General features: G+C 41.5%; 1 protein-coding gene, 1 long non-coding RNA gene and 1 pseudogene across 8 annotated transcripts in view; 2 read left to right on the forward strand and 1 right to left on the reverse strand.

Annotated features, from left to right (window-relative positions):
• Nucleotides 1–14,468, forward strand: part of CDKAL1 (CDK5 regulatory subunit associated protein 1 like 1) — a 603,129-nt gene that overhangs the window by 95,858 nt on the left and 492,803 nt on the right. The window lies entirely within an intron of this gene.
• On the reverse strand, nt 132–9,387 carry LOC110126243 (uncharacterized). Its single transcript, XR_002310359.2, has 3 exons — nt 9,129–9,387; nt 904–1,038; nt 132–613 (listed from the first exon to the last, which is right to left on the reverse strand). It is a non-coding gene; the product is annotated as an uncharacterized lncRNA (long non-coding RNA).
• LOC110126242 (prothymosin alpha-like) lies at nt 13,505–14,390 on the forward strand (annotated as a pseudogene).

The raw sequence follows: 14,468 nt of genomic DNA on the forward strand, positions 1-14,468 counted from the left end.
AAATAACATCGTAGAAGAAAATGTTGACTGGTAAAGTTAAGAAAAATTGTGAGATTTTATAAAATCGAAATTGAGAGACTCTACCCTTGTTTGACAAATCCTGCTTTTTTTTTTTTTTTTTTTTTGGTTTAGGCTTAAAGCCATGGCACTGTCTCCCAGACCTACCTTAATTGCGTTTCCTATTACCCAACTGTTACGTCTGATTTAGGATCTGTTTTCTTTACTGCAGTTCCTTTGTGCAGAGTGGGGTTGAAAATGTGAATTGAGTGCTGCTGCTTCTTTTTTTTTTTTTTTCCTGTTTCTTTTATTTTGTAATTATTTAACTTCTAACTTCATAGTTATTACCTTTTTTTCCCCTCCTAGACTCAGGGAGTTGGAGTAGTCTCTTTGAGAAGCCCCCTCCCTTTATTGTTTTTTTCCTGATGCCTGTATTATATACATTGCTTTGTAAGTGTGGGTATTGGGAGATACCATTTTCCATGTGTCTCATTTTACAAATCAGCTTCCTGCTCGAATGTAAGCTGACTGGAAACAGGCTTTGACAAAATCTTGATCACTTTGTTTTCCCAGCACCTGGTAGAATGCTTAACACATAGTAGGCTCCTCAGGATACCTGTTGAATGAAAGAAAGGAAATGAGATCCCAGAGAGGCTAAGTGAACATATGTGCAGAGTGTATATTATAACACATACTATCAAATTAATATCCCTTATAAAAGTGCTCCAGAAGGCTTTAGAAAGATATTATATGTGATATTCATGCAGTAGTAAATCATTATTCATATTTTAAAAGAATCTATTACTAGATAACATACCTTGTTTCTAGGTAGGGATGCTTTATATTGTATATAATAAAACACCTAATCAGCAGTGGCTTAAACTAATGAGGATTTATTTTTCTTACCTGAGGAGAAGTTTGGAGGCAGGTATCTTGCTGACATTGGCTGAGCTGCTCAACAGTGTCAGGTCTGTTCTGTAATTTTCTTGGCCTTTCCTTCATGGTTGCAAGATGGTTGCTCCTGCTCTAGGTATCACCTTTCTGTGTGGGATGTCAAGAAAAGGGTATGGATTGACAGAAGTATCTGTCAGGAAGCCAAAAGCCTTTGTGAGACATCTCTCTTCATTTCACCAGGAAACCAGAAGCTGTCTTGGAAACCGTGTAGCACAGCTGACTTTGCCCTAAGTGTTATTGCCAAAACTGTTTCAAGTGGTCTCTCCTAACTGAAAGGAAGGCTGAAAAAGCTTTTCCAGCCTTTGGTAAAGAGGGAGGAAGGGAGAAAGTTTGGAAAGAGATATTGAGTTTGTTAACTGTTGTTTTTGCATGGTCCCTAAGTCATGTCTGACTCTTCGTGATTCTTTGGACAGTAGCCCACCAGTCTCCTCTGTCCATGGGATTTCCCAGGCAAAAATTCTGGCGTGGGTTGTCATTTCCTTCTCCAGGGGATCTTCCAACCCAAGGATTGAACCCACATCTCCTGTATTGGCAGGTAGATTCTTTACCACTGAACCACCAGGAAGCCCCTTATTAACCATCAGTTCACTTCAGTCCCTCAGTCATGTCCAACTCTTTGTGACCCCATGGACTGCAGTGTGTCAGGCTTCTCTGCCCATCATTAACTCCCGGAGCTTGCTCAAACTCATGCCCATCAAATCGGTGATACCATCCAACCATCTCATCCTGTGTTGTCCCCTATTCCTCCTGCCTTCAATCTTTGCCCGGTATCAGGGTCATTTCCAGTCAGTCAGTTCTTCGCATCAGGTGGCCAAAGTACTGAAGTTTCAGCTTCAGCATCAGTCCTTCCAATGACTATTCAGGACTGATCTCATTTAGGATGGACTGGTTGGATCTCCTTGCAGTCCAAGGGATTCTCAAGAGTCTTCTCCCACACCACAGTTCAAAAGCATGATTTCTTTGGCGCTCAGCTTTCTTTATGGTCCAACTCTCACATCCATACACGACTACTGGAAAAACCAAAGCTTTGACTAGACGGACCTTTGTTGGCAAAGTAATGTCTCTGCTTTTTAATATGCTGTCCAGGTTGGTCATAGCTTTTCTTCCAAGGAGCAAGTGTCTTTTAATTTCATGGCTACAGTCACCATCTGCAGTGATTTTGGAGCCCCCCAAAATAGACTGTCACTGTTTTCACTGTGCCCATCTATTTGCCATGAAGTGATAGGACCAGATGCCATGATCTTCGTTTTCCGAATGTTGAGTTTTAAACCAACTTTTTCGCTCTCCTCTTTCACTTTCAAGAAGCTCTTTAGTTCTTCTTTGCTTTCTGCCATAAGGGTGGTGTCATCTGTGTATATGAGGTTATTGATATTTCTCCCGGCAATCTTGATTCCAGCTTGTGCTTCATCCATAGTATTTGCAAAGTATATCACTTTGGCTCGCCAGAATCAAAATGCCGCCTTCTCACGACTGCAGTCACCATCTCTCTGGGGAGATGACATACATCTACCTTATAGACCAGGATGTCTGCTTGATATGTAGTTTTCTCCATCAGCTCTGGCTATAGCCTATTGTCTTCTGGTGACCTAAAGCTAAAGGAGAAAATCTTCATCCTAGTACACTACAGTGGATTAAGGAACAAGATAATAAATCCTCCCACTTAGGAAAGCGGGGAATTAGAAACTCACTGGTCCACAAACACAGCATACTCTGGAGGATATGAATATCAAAGGTTTCTGTTCTGGCAGTGAATTTAACTTCCTGAGTTAATCTATCAGCTGCCCCATTTTATATTTCCTGGGAGAATCTCTGTCATAAAGGTCTTGTTTCCTGTAGCTGTCAGGAAGACTGACTCCTCCCCATCTTCTCTTCCTTTGCAGAATTGTTTGTGCTATTTTAGGGACTTTCTCTTTTCATTTAAATTTGGGAGTAAGTTTATTTCTACCAAAAATCTTACTGGAGTTTGATGGGAATTACATTAAACTTATAGATCAATTTGGGGAGTATTGACATCTTTACTATGTTGAGTCTTCTAATCCATGAACATGGTAAGTCTCTCTAATTTATTTCAATGAAATTTTATAATTTTCAGCATACAGATCTGGTACATATTTTTCTTTTCTTAGATTTATACCTATTTCATTTTTGTTGAAGCACTTTTAAGTGTTATTCTTTTTGTTGACTTTTTTTTTTTCACTTGTTAGTTGCTAGAATATACATGTGCACTTGCTTTTTGTTTGTTGATTTTATATTCTGCGACCTTACAGAACTCGATTATTAACAGTTTCTTTTGTAAATTTCTTGGGATGTTCTATATTGATAATCATATTATCTGCAAAAACAGAAGGCTTCCTTTCCAATTTGTTTGCATTTCACTTTTTTTTTCCTTCATTGTGCTGTCTGGACCGCCTTGTGTTTTGTTGGATTTGAGAGGTGAGATGGGGCAGTTGCCTGGATTTTTGATCTTAGGGGGAAAGCATTGTCTTTCACCATTAAGTGATGTGAGCTGTAGAAGTTTGGTAGATATTCATTATCTATTTGAGGAAAATACTTTCTTTTCCTAGTTTTCTGAGTGTTTTTATCAGGAAAGGGTGTGGATGAATTATAGATACCTAAAAATGCTGTGAGGGAAACTGAATTATTTTTTACTTGGAAGAATGTTACTGCATGAATAGCAGAATGATAAAGTCTCTTACCTAATACATATAGTACTTAATACACCAAAGACATAAGGATCTGGCTCTGAAGCAACTTCACTTATTTCTCCATATTTACAAAAAGATTTATGAATATAATTACATGTGAATATTTTTCTCTCTAGCTTTTAAAATAGATATTCCCTTAATAAAGAGATTTACAAAAAACCTACTTTGTCAGTATATTCGTTGGTCCTGCCAGACATTGTTCCCATAAAAATGATGCCTGTTTTCCTGTAAGAGGAAAAATGCTTCTTTTGGATAGTCATGTTCCATGATTTTTAGTGCCTTTCATTCTCTTGCAATTTTTCTCATGGCAGTCTTGTGTGAATTCCAGTTGAGCTATTTCAAATTCTGAAAGATGACGCTGTGAAAGTGCTACACTCAATATGCTAGCAAACATGGAAAACTCAGCAGTGGCCACAGGACTGGAAAAGGTCAGTTTTCATTCCAGTCCCAAAGAAAGGCAATGCCAAAGAATGCTCACACTACCGGACAATTGCACTGATCTCACACACTAGTAAAGTAATGCTTAAAATTCTCCAAGCCAGGCTTCAGCAATACGTGAACCATGAACTTCCAGATGTTCAAGCTGGTTTTACAAAAGGCAGAGGAATAAGAGATCAAATTGCCAACATCTGCTGGATCATCGAAAAAGCAAGAGAGTTCCAGAAAAACATCTATTTCTGCTTTATTGACTATGCCAAAGTCTTTAGCTGTATGGATCACAATAAACTGTGGAAAATTCTGAAAGAGATGGGAATACCAGGCCACCTGACCTGCCTCTTGAGAAACCTGTATGCAGGTCAGGAAGCAACAGTTAGAACTGGACATGGAACAACAGACTGGTTCCAAATAGGAAAAGGAGTACGTCAAGGCTGTCTGTTGTCACACTGCTTATTTAACTTATGTGCAGAGTACATCATGAGAAACCCTGGGCTGGAGGAAGCACAAGCTGGAATCAAGATTGCCAGGAGAAATATCAATAACCTCAGATATGCAGATGACACCACCCTTATGACAGAAAGTGAAGAGGAACTAAAAAGCCTCTTGATGAAAGTGAAAGAGGAGAGTGAAAAAGTTGGCTTAAAGCTCAACATTCAGAAAACTAAGATCATGGCATCCAGTCCCATCACTTCATGGGAAATAGATGGGGAAACAGTGGCTGACTTTATTTTTCTGGGCTCCAAAATCACTGCAGATGGTGATTGCAGCCATGAAATTAAAAGACGCTTACTCCTTGGAAGGAAAGTTATGACCAACCTAGACAGCTTTAAAAGCAGAGACATTACTTTGCCAACAGAGGTCCGTCTAGTCAAGGCTATGGTTTTTCCAGTGGTCATGTATGGGTGTGAGAGTTGGACTGAAGAAAGCTGAGCGCCGAAAAATTGATGCTTTTGAACTATGGTGTTGGGGAAGACTCTTGAGAGTCCCTTGGACTGCAAGGAGATCCAACCAGTCCATCCTAACGAAGATCAGTCCTGGGTGTTCAGTGGAAGGACCGATGTTGAAGTTGAAACTCCAATACTTTGGCCACCTGATGTGAAGACTCATTGGAAAAGACCTGATGCTGGGAAAGATTGAGGGCAGGAGGAGAAGGGGGTGACAGAGGATGAGATGGTTGGATGGCATCGTCGACTCAGTGGACGTGAGTTTGGGTAAACTTCAGGAATTGGTGATGCCAGGGAGGTCTGGCGTGCTGTGGTTCATGGGGTCGCAAAGAGTCGGACATGACTGAGCGGCTAGGCTGAGCTGAGCTTGTGTTTATGTTGTGGAACAGTCTGTTTTCTCTAGTTACTTCATTTAAAAAATAAAAAATAAAGAAAAGTTGTAGCAGCACTGTAGAAAATTCTTTTCTTTTTCTACGCCATTTGATAGTAAGCTTGATGCCTTGTCACTCCCAAATACTGAGTGTCTGTTTCCTGTAAAGTTATTGTCCAAGAAAAGTCAAAATACCGCCATCTAAAACAGGGAATTGACTCTTAGGCCTCACCCTCACCTCCTCCTTGACCCTCACACAGGTTATCCCCATAATGTCCTTTATAGCAGGAGGATCTGCTTTGGAATTTTGTTTGTTTTATTTTTTAAAAATCTATTATTAAGTGAAGGATAATTACTTTACAATATTGTGTCGTCTTCTGCCATACAGCAGTGTGAGTCAGTTGTAAGTATACATGTGTCCCCCCCTCCCTGAGCCTCCCCCTCCCCACCCCATCCCACCCTTCCAGGCTGTCACCGAGCACCGCGTGGAACTCCCGGTGTGTTACACAGCACCTTCTCATTAGCTGTTTTACATACAGCGAGGTATGTGTTTAAAGGCTACTCTCTCTGCTCATCCCACCCTCTCCTTCCCCTGCTCTGTCCAAAGTCTTCCAAAGTCTGTTCTCTGTGTCTCTGTTCCTGCCCTGCAGTTCGGTTCATCAGTACTAGCTTTCTAGATTCCATGTATATACATCTGTTAATGTATTTGTTTTTGTGTTTCTGACTTACTTCACTCTCTATAACAGGCTTTAGGTTTATTCACTTCATTGGAACTGACTCAAATTCATTCCTCTTTATGGCTGAGTTATATTCTATTGTATATATGTATCGCAGTTGCTTTGTCCATTCATCTGTCTGTGGACACCTGGATTGCTTCCTTGTCCTAGCTATTGTAAACAGTACTTGTGTGAACCTTGGGGTACATGTGTCTTTTTCAATTACGATTTTCTTATAGCACATGCCCAGTAGTGGGATTGCTGGGTCATACAGTGATTTTAGTCCTAGTTTTTTAAGGAATTTCCGTACTGTTCTCCTTAGTGGTTGTATCAATTTACATTCCCACCAACAGCACAAGAGAGTTTCCTTTTCTCTACACGCTTTCCAGCATATATTATTTGTAGAGTTTTTGAGGATGGCCGTTCTGAGCAGTATGAGATGATATCTCATTATAGTTTTGATTTGCATTTCTCTAATGATGAGCGATACTGAGCGTGTGTTCATGTGTTTGTTGGCCATCTGTATGTCTTCTTTGGAGAAATGTCTGTGTAAGTCTTCTGCTCAGTTTTTAATTTTTTTATTTTTTTCCTCTTGGTATTGAGCTCCATGAGCTGCTTGTATATTTTGGATATTAATCCTTTGTCAGTTTCATTTGAATCATTTTCTCCCATTCTGAAGATTGTCTTTTCATTTTGTTTATAGTTTCATTTGCTGTGCAAAAGCTTTTGAGTTTAATTAGGTCCCACTTATTTATTTTTTGTTTCCACTACTCTGTAAGAGGTGGGTCAAAGAGGATATTGCTGTAATTTATGTCAAACAGTGTTTGCCTATGTTTTCCTGTAAGTTTTATAGTTTCTAGCCTTACATTTATGTCTTTAATCCATTTTGAGTTTGTGTATATTGTTAGGAAGTGTTCTAATTTTGTTCTTTTACATATAGCTGTCCTGTTGTATTCCTATATACTAACAGTGAAAAATCAGAAAGAGAAATTAAGGAAATAATCCCATTCACCATTGCAAAAAGAAGAATAAAATACCTGGGAATAAACCTAAGGAGACAAAAGACCTGTTTACAGCAAACACTTATGAAAGAAATGAAAGACAGAAACAGATGGAGAGATATTCCACGCTGCTGGGTTGGAAGAAACTATACCACCCAAAGCAATCTGCAGATTTAGTGCAATTCCTATCAAATGACTAATGAAATTTTTCACAGAATTAGAATAAACAATTTCACAATTTTTATCGAAACACAAAAGATCCGAAATAGCCAAAGCAATCTTAAGAATAGTGGAGCTGGAGGCATCAACCTGCCTGACTTCAGACTGTACTACAAAGCTACAATAACCAAGACGGGTATGGTACTGGTGCAGAAACAGAAGTATAGATCAATAGGATAAGATAGAAAGCGCAGAGATAAACCCACACACCTTTGGGCACCTTATCTTTGACAATGGAGGTAAAAACGTAACACAGAAGAGTTGGCCTTTTCAGTAAGTGGTGCTGGGAAAAGTGGAATCACATTATGTATTGAGGCGTCGCATCTCCTTAAGACTCTCTTACTCTGGACCGATTTCTCTTTCCTTGCCCTTTTATTTTTGTCCTTTTTGAGGGGTACAGGCGGTTATTTGAATGATCATCCTGTGATTTGTGTTTGTCTGATGTTGCTCGTGAGTAGGTTCATGTTAGGCGTTTTTGGAAGGACTGTCTTGAGAATCGATCCTCTTAGTGTATCCTGTCAGGTGACACCTGACTTGGATTTGTCTCTATTGATGACGTTAACTTTGATCAGTTGATTAAGGTGACATAGGGCTATTTTTTTCCCTGTTATATAGTTAATAATGTATTTTGTGAGAAGGTTCTTTGAGCTATGTAAATTTCTTCTTAAAACTTTTCACCTCTCGCGAACTCCTGTACCCTCTACCTTGCTGCGTCCTACAGGGGTGGCCTCCTCAGCCCTCTTGTATCCTGGTGTCCTGCGAGCACACCCTCCTCACAGCTCACAAGGCCGTCCTCCTGTGTGCACAGTCACCTCACCCTGTTTATGCTCGGACAGCGGACAGCTGCCTCCTGTGGCAGCCTCTGCACCTCCCAGACCAGGCTGCCCTCTGTGCACACGCCCCTCTTACTGTGCTCCAGCTCCGACACCCCGCTGGGCTGTCCCCCACGCCCCAGCTGGGATGCCCTTCTTGTTCTTCCTGGGCCCTGAGACCCTGCGCTGGGCTGTCCGCCTTAGTGGGTGTTACCGCTTTGCTCAGACTCTGGCACTTGGGGTCAGGCCGCACTCCTTTAGACTGTCCCTGCCGTCTTCCTTTCTTGGCTGCTGATACCCCATGCCAGTCACTCTCATCCTCCTGCTTGATACCCCATGCCAGTCACTCTCATCCTCCTGCTGATACCCCATGCCAGTCACTCTCATCCTCCTGCTTGTGCTCTGACACTCCCGTCCCTAGCCCCGCCCGCTCGCTTGGGCTCTGGTACCAGTTCATGGCCACCACCCACCTTCCCCAGTGCCCCCTTTGTTCAGCGCCCCTCATCGCCCTGTGGGAAATTGTATGGAAGGCAGGGAGGGTGAGGGGCGCCCAGGTTTCCTCTCGTTACTCTTATCCAGCCCCCACCTTGTTGCTTCTTCATCTCCTCTCTCTCCTTTGTAGCTCTTTTTTATGAGGAATAGTTAGAGGTAATTTATAACATTCAAAGTGCTAAATTTACTTTCTTTGGAGAAAAGTAGATGACTGTAATCTGTGATTCAGTGTGCAGATCTTAGCTGTTTTAAGTATCATGAAAAAAATAATCTCCCTACATGGGCCTTAAGGCAACATCACTATTTCCCTCAAAAGGCAAAGCGATAGTTCAGAGCACAAGTGCTTCAGTTCACCTGTTAGAGAGACACATCCATCCTGGTCCTGCCTCCTGGCTTCCAGCTTAGGACGCTCGTCTCCATGTCATGACATCTTTCTATCCCTGTTTCCTCATCCACAACCTGGGGATCATAAATACTTACCTGAGCTGTTGGAGCTCCGATGAGATAATGTACTTGAAAGTGCTGTGCAGAGGGTAAAATGTCATGCAGATGTGGTTCTTCAGTTCTAATTTATTGCAGAGTCAAATGGGAATCTACAGGAAATGAAGTCAAGCATTTAAATTACACTTGTGATTTCTAGGCAAATTCCCTCTGATTCATAAGGCAGGAAAGAGGTCAGCATAGATTTTGCTTTTCGCTACCACTTTAAATCTATTGTTCTGTCACCGTTACTCAATCAGGCAAACACTCCTCTTTTGAAGTCCTGCCCACCCATTCTGCCTTTGTGACACATTTCCACCTCCTTGATTTTTACCCCTGGTGTACAGTAGTCCTGTTCACCACGTTGCCTGCTGTCATCCATAGTGACATCTGCATCATCGACCTTATGTGAATTCTGTGTTTGACCTTATATGAGTTGTTTGTGGTGCAGTTGTATTCTCATAGATCACTGGAGAGTATCTTTAAGTGAATGTGTCTAATGCTGCAGTCACACGCTTTTCCTATGACCTGCTCTTCCCTACAGCTTCCATTTGTGTTACTGCTGTCACGCTCTGCATGCGCCTTCTAGGTTAGAAACTTTAAACCCTCTGTTGTTTCCTACTGTCTAATTGATCTTGGGTGGCCTGGGCCTGCAGTGGCTTGAAGCAGGGCTTTGGTTTCCTGCTGGAGATTGAGAGCACCAAATCCTAGCCACTAGACCAGTGTTCAGTGACAAGGCCTTGGCCCTTCGGCTTTGCAGAAAAATAACTCCCCGAAAGACGGAAGGTAGTGAAACAAGTAAAGTATTTATCAGGAGGAAAAAGAGTACAGTAAGTGTGGATAGAAACACAGGCAGACACAGAGTTGCTAGTTGCGCCCTTGTGGTAGTTTGATTTACTTGTATGGGGCATTTCTTCCAGGTTTCCTGTGGCCAGTCCTTTTGATTTGCCTGGTTCCGAGCCCACATTTGACATCTCAAGATACCTCCCATGTGTGCACACGCATCTCAGCCAGGATCGATTCCATGCCAAAGAGGCTTTTGGGTAGAACATCAGTTAGCATCACTCCCGTTTTGACCTCTAAGGAGCCTTTGTGTGCTTGTGTGGTCAGGGAGGTCTCCTGACTTCAAGGATGAGGAATATGTGGTCTCTTATCTCCCATCTGGGCAGGACCCAGCCTCCTCCTTCAGCCGTCCTCCCATTCTCAGGTCCACAGGGAACGAATCTCCGGTCGCTCTACTCCTATCACATCATCATTCACTAAATTATTTTGTTTTTGCAGAAACCTCTTTCCCACCTGAGTCTTCCTCTTCCTGTAATTAACAGCCTATCTCTGACCCTTATTACCTAATCTCTGAGCTATCAAAATAGCCTTCTTCAAGGCCAGTGTCAGACCTTGATTTGCCAGGTCCCAGCCTGGGTATCTGTTGAATAACTGGATGAAGAGGAACCTTGGGGCCAAAGCCAGGTCTCAGAGGGGCCAGCCCTTGCAGTTGCGTCAGTAGGGTGATATAGAACACGTCTCCAGAGACCTTAGTTGAGATCAGACTTGGGGAAGAAGCTCTGCCTTGTCAGGCTCAGACTCCTATCTGAAAGCCTCTAGAATTTAGGAAGAGCTCATCTTTAGAACATGAGCGGCATTATCTGGATGCAGCTCCAGTTAACATTTTAGTATGTTTCCTTCCAATCTATTTTTAATGCATAGTTTTTTTAAAAAAAACTTTTTATATAATTGTATGTATAAATTGCATAATATCTATTAAATGGAAAACATTTTCCATGGTATTTTTGCAAGTGCAACTGAAAAAAATGATTGGTGCATAGTGTTCCATAGAATGAAAAGTTGCTGCTGTCTTTCTTCCTGGAAGAAATACTGGATTGTCTGTCAGAGCCTGACCCCAGCTTCTGTTGAAAGCAGTGTTTCTCTAGATTTAACTTTTGATTGCTGACAAAAGCTACTGTTTTTGCCTCCAAAGTTTGGTCTTGATGCAAATTCATTAACTGTCCTGACCTTTGCTACTTTGCTTATTTGTTCATCCACGTGTTTTCCCTTCCCCTCTCCTTTTCTCTCTCTCTCTCTTCCCGCCCCACCTTCACCTCTTTGCCTCTCACTCCCTCCTTCCTCTACCACTCCCTTCCCCTCCTCCCTTCTTTCCATCCATCCATCCACAATAAGAGCATGTTCTCTTCTAAGTCCCGAGCTTGCCTCTGGGGATTTAAAGATGAATAGACAGTTGAGGGACCTCTACCAAGGGAGAGACACATTTATGAATCTTTGCCAGGTTGTGTCCCAGGCTCATTTGGGTGCACATGGGGAGCAGTGCCTTACTGTTTCTGAAGAGGGTAGAGAAGGCTTCCTGGGGCGGTGACTTGTACCTGAACTGTGAAAGGTGAGGAGGATTTTGCTAGGGCAGGTGGGTGGAAGAGGTATTTAGGCAGTAGGCAGAGAAATGAGAACAGTGGTGAAGGTGTGGCTCTAGCTTATCTGTAGTACTTTGTTATTGTTATTTTTTAAAAGCAGTTTTATTGAGATAATGATTCTCCTACCATGCACCATTTAAAGTGTACTATATTAAGTAGTTCTGAGTGTATTTGGAGTTGTGCATTCATCACCAGTCAGTTAGAAACATTTTCACTGCCTGAAATAGAAATTCCTTCAGCGATCACCCCTCAGTCCGCCTGCTTTCCCAGCCCTGGGTAACCAGTAGTCTCTTTTGACATTTCGTTTAAGTAGAATCATATGACATGTGCTCCCTTGTGACTGACCTCTTTCACTTTTCAGGTTTTCAGGGTCCATCCATGTTCTAACATGTGTTAGTACTTCATTTCTTTTTATTGCCTAATAATTCAGTGTGGATATACCACATTTTATTTCTCTATTACCTGGTGGATATTTGGGTTTTTCCTACTTTTTGTCTATTATAGATAATGCTGCTGTGGACATTGATGTACATATTTTTGTGTGGACATTTATTTTTATTTCTCTGAGATCTACACCCAAGAAAGGAATTTCTGGATCATATAATAGCTCTATACTTAACAATTTGAGGAATTTCCAGACTGTTTTCAAATTAGCTGTACAGTTTTCCATTCTGATCAGCAGTATATCATGGTTCTAATTTCTCTACATCCTCATCAAGGCTTGCACTTATTTTTATTATAGTCATCCTAGTAGATGAGAAGTAACTCCTTGTAATTTTGACTTGCATTTTCCTGATGACTATTGATGTTGACCATTTTTTCATGTGATGTTATTTGTATATCTTTAGATAAATGTCTTATTCAGAGCATTTGCCTATTTCTAAGTCAGATTATTTGCCTTTTTATCATTGAATATAGTGATTTTTTATTGTCTCAAGTGTTTTGAAGCAAAATTAATACTACTTTGCTTTTGACTTTTAAGTAGAAAATGATTCAATCAAAATTTTGAACCGCCTAAAAAGAAAGAATTTAAATCTGAAAAATAGATTTGGAGATGGGGATATCAATACTAATTTTCAAAAAAAAAAAAATTCGTAGGTTCCACAAGTCAAATGCTATTAAGTGATCATACTTGTTTTTATCAAGCGTATTCTCCCTGTTTATATGCACTGCCTTGCCAGCTCAGCTTCTCAGTTGTGTATGACTTTGCAACTCCTTGAACTGTGGCCCGCTAGGCTCCCCTGTCCATGGGATTCTCCAGGCAAGAACACTGGAGTGGGCTGCCATGCCTTCCTCCTGGGGATCTTCCCGACCCAGGGATCGAACCTGCATCCTCCTGCATTGGCTTCTTTACTTCCACACCGCCTGGGAAGCCCCACTGATGTGCACGGGTGTCAGAGCATTACAGACTTCTCTCAGAGAGTCCCCAGCTACTGGGACAAATGGGCAACATTTTCTAGTAGTTCTTCTTGCCCAAATAGTCCTTTAAGGCAATTGTTTTTCTTCTCTTTATCTCAAGTTGGTCAAACACATTTGTAACTTCAGACAGTGATACTGTGATTTAGGGATATTATTTATGCATATCTGTCAGTCAGTTGAACAGCAATTATTGGATGCCTGCTTAGGTATATGGTTGACTCACTTTGTTTCTCTTCGGGGGTCATACTCAAAATATCTAACATTGGTGTTGTGTGGACATTAGCAAATCAAAATGGAGACTGACTCTAAAGTACTTCACTCACAGTTTCATTATTTTAGTCATAGATCCTTTGTATTATATTATTCTTTGAATTTTGAAATCTAGCGAACCTATGCCTAGTCCATAGCTTTTTTTTTGCTTTTTTTTTTTGATGTGGATCTTTCCTCCTTTGGTAGTTTCATGTATTTCTCTTTTGATTGCCAAATTGATAACTATTTTGGCCCAGTAAGTTTTCTGGGTGTTAAAATCAGAGATAACTCTTGTATTAGAGATAATAATATTCAGCAGATATCGTAAACTTTCCTTCAAGGAGATACTTCTGCATTCTAAAATTGGTCATGGAAGTGTACTATTCCAAACAGAGTTATCAGTTGCTAACCAGTTGAGGATTGTATATAATTTTGAGTGGAAACCAAATGTTTTGTGAATTTGCTCGTGAGTGGTTTCTTTAGGTCGTTAAGATTTACTCCTCAGCTGAATAGAACTCTCTTCAGTATACCACTTTAAAAATATTTGAATCAGGAAGAAAATTTTTCGTGGAATACATGACTGTAAAGATATAATCGGACAGTTGGCTGCTCCGAAAAGCCATCTTTTCTTTGTCCCTGAGCCTAGCTCCCTGCGCACCTCGGCCATAGGTCTGTACACCTCCTCATCAGATGTGGACTCAGGGGACTGTACTGCCAGAGTCTGTGAACTGGGCTTTCTCTTCAGTCTGCTGCATCGGATATCCAGGGTGCCCCACCATGTCAGACACCGCTGTGGACACCAGCTCTGATATCACTGCCAAGGACCTAAAGGAGAAGAAGGAAGCTGTGGAGGAGATGAAACGTGGGAGAGGTGTACCCGCAATGGGAAAGCTAGTGAGGAAAGTGGGCTGCCAGTGAGGTAGAAGAAGGCCCGGAGGAAGTGGTGGAAGAGGAAGGAGGTGTTGGTGAGGACAAGGGTGAAATGAAGATGAGGAAACTGAGGCAGCTACTGGCAACAGGGCAGCTGAAGGAAAGAGGGATGATGATATTGACACAAGAAGAAGAAAACAGATGAGGATAACTAGACAACAAAAAAGAAATAAAGAGGAAAAAAAGGCCACCCTGAGCGATTCATTGTCTACTTCCTTTCTTAGGACCTCAACAATATGATTACCTTGGAGGGGCGAGGCTGTCCAGGCTGCCCACTGTGGGCAGAGCCCACCCAAAGGTGATGCATGCTCTCCACCACCCA

The sequence above is a fragment of the Odocoileus virginianus genome, chromosome 27 (assembly GCF_023699985.2).
Source record: "Odocoileus virginianus isolate 20LAN1187 ecotype Illinois chromosome 27, Ovbor_1.2, whole genome shotgun sequence".
NCBI lineage: Eukaryota > Metazoa > Chordata > Mammalia > Artiodactyla > Cervidae > Odocoileus > Odocoileus virginianus.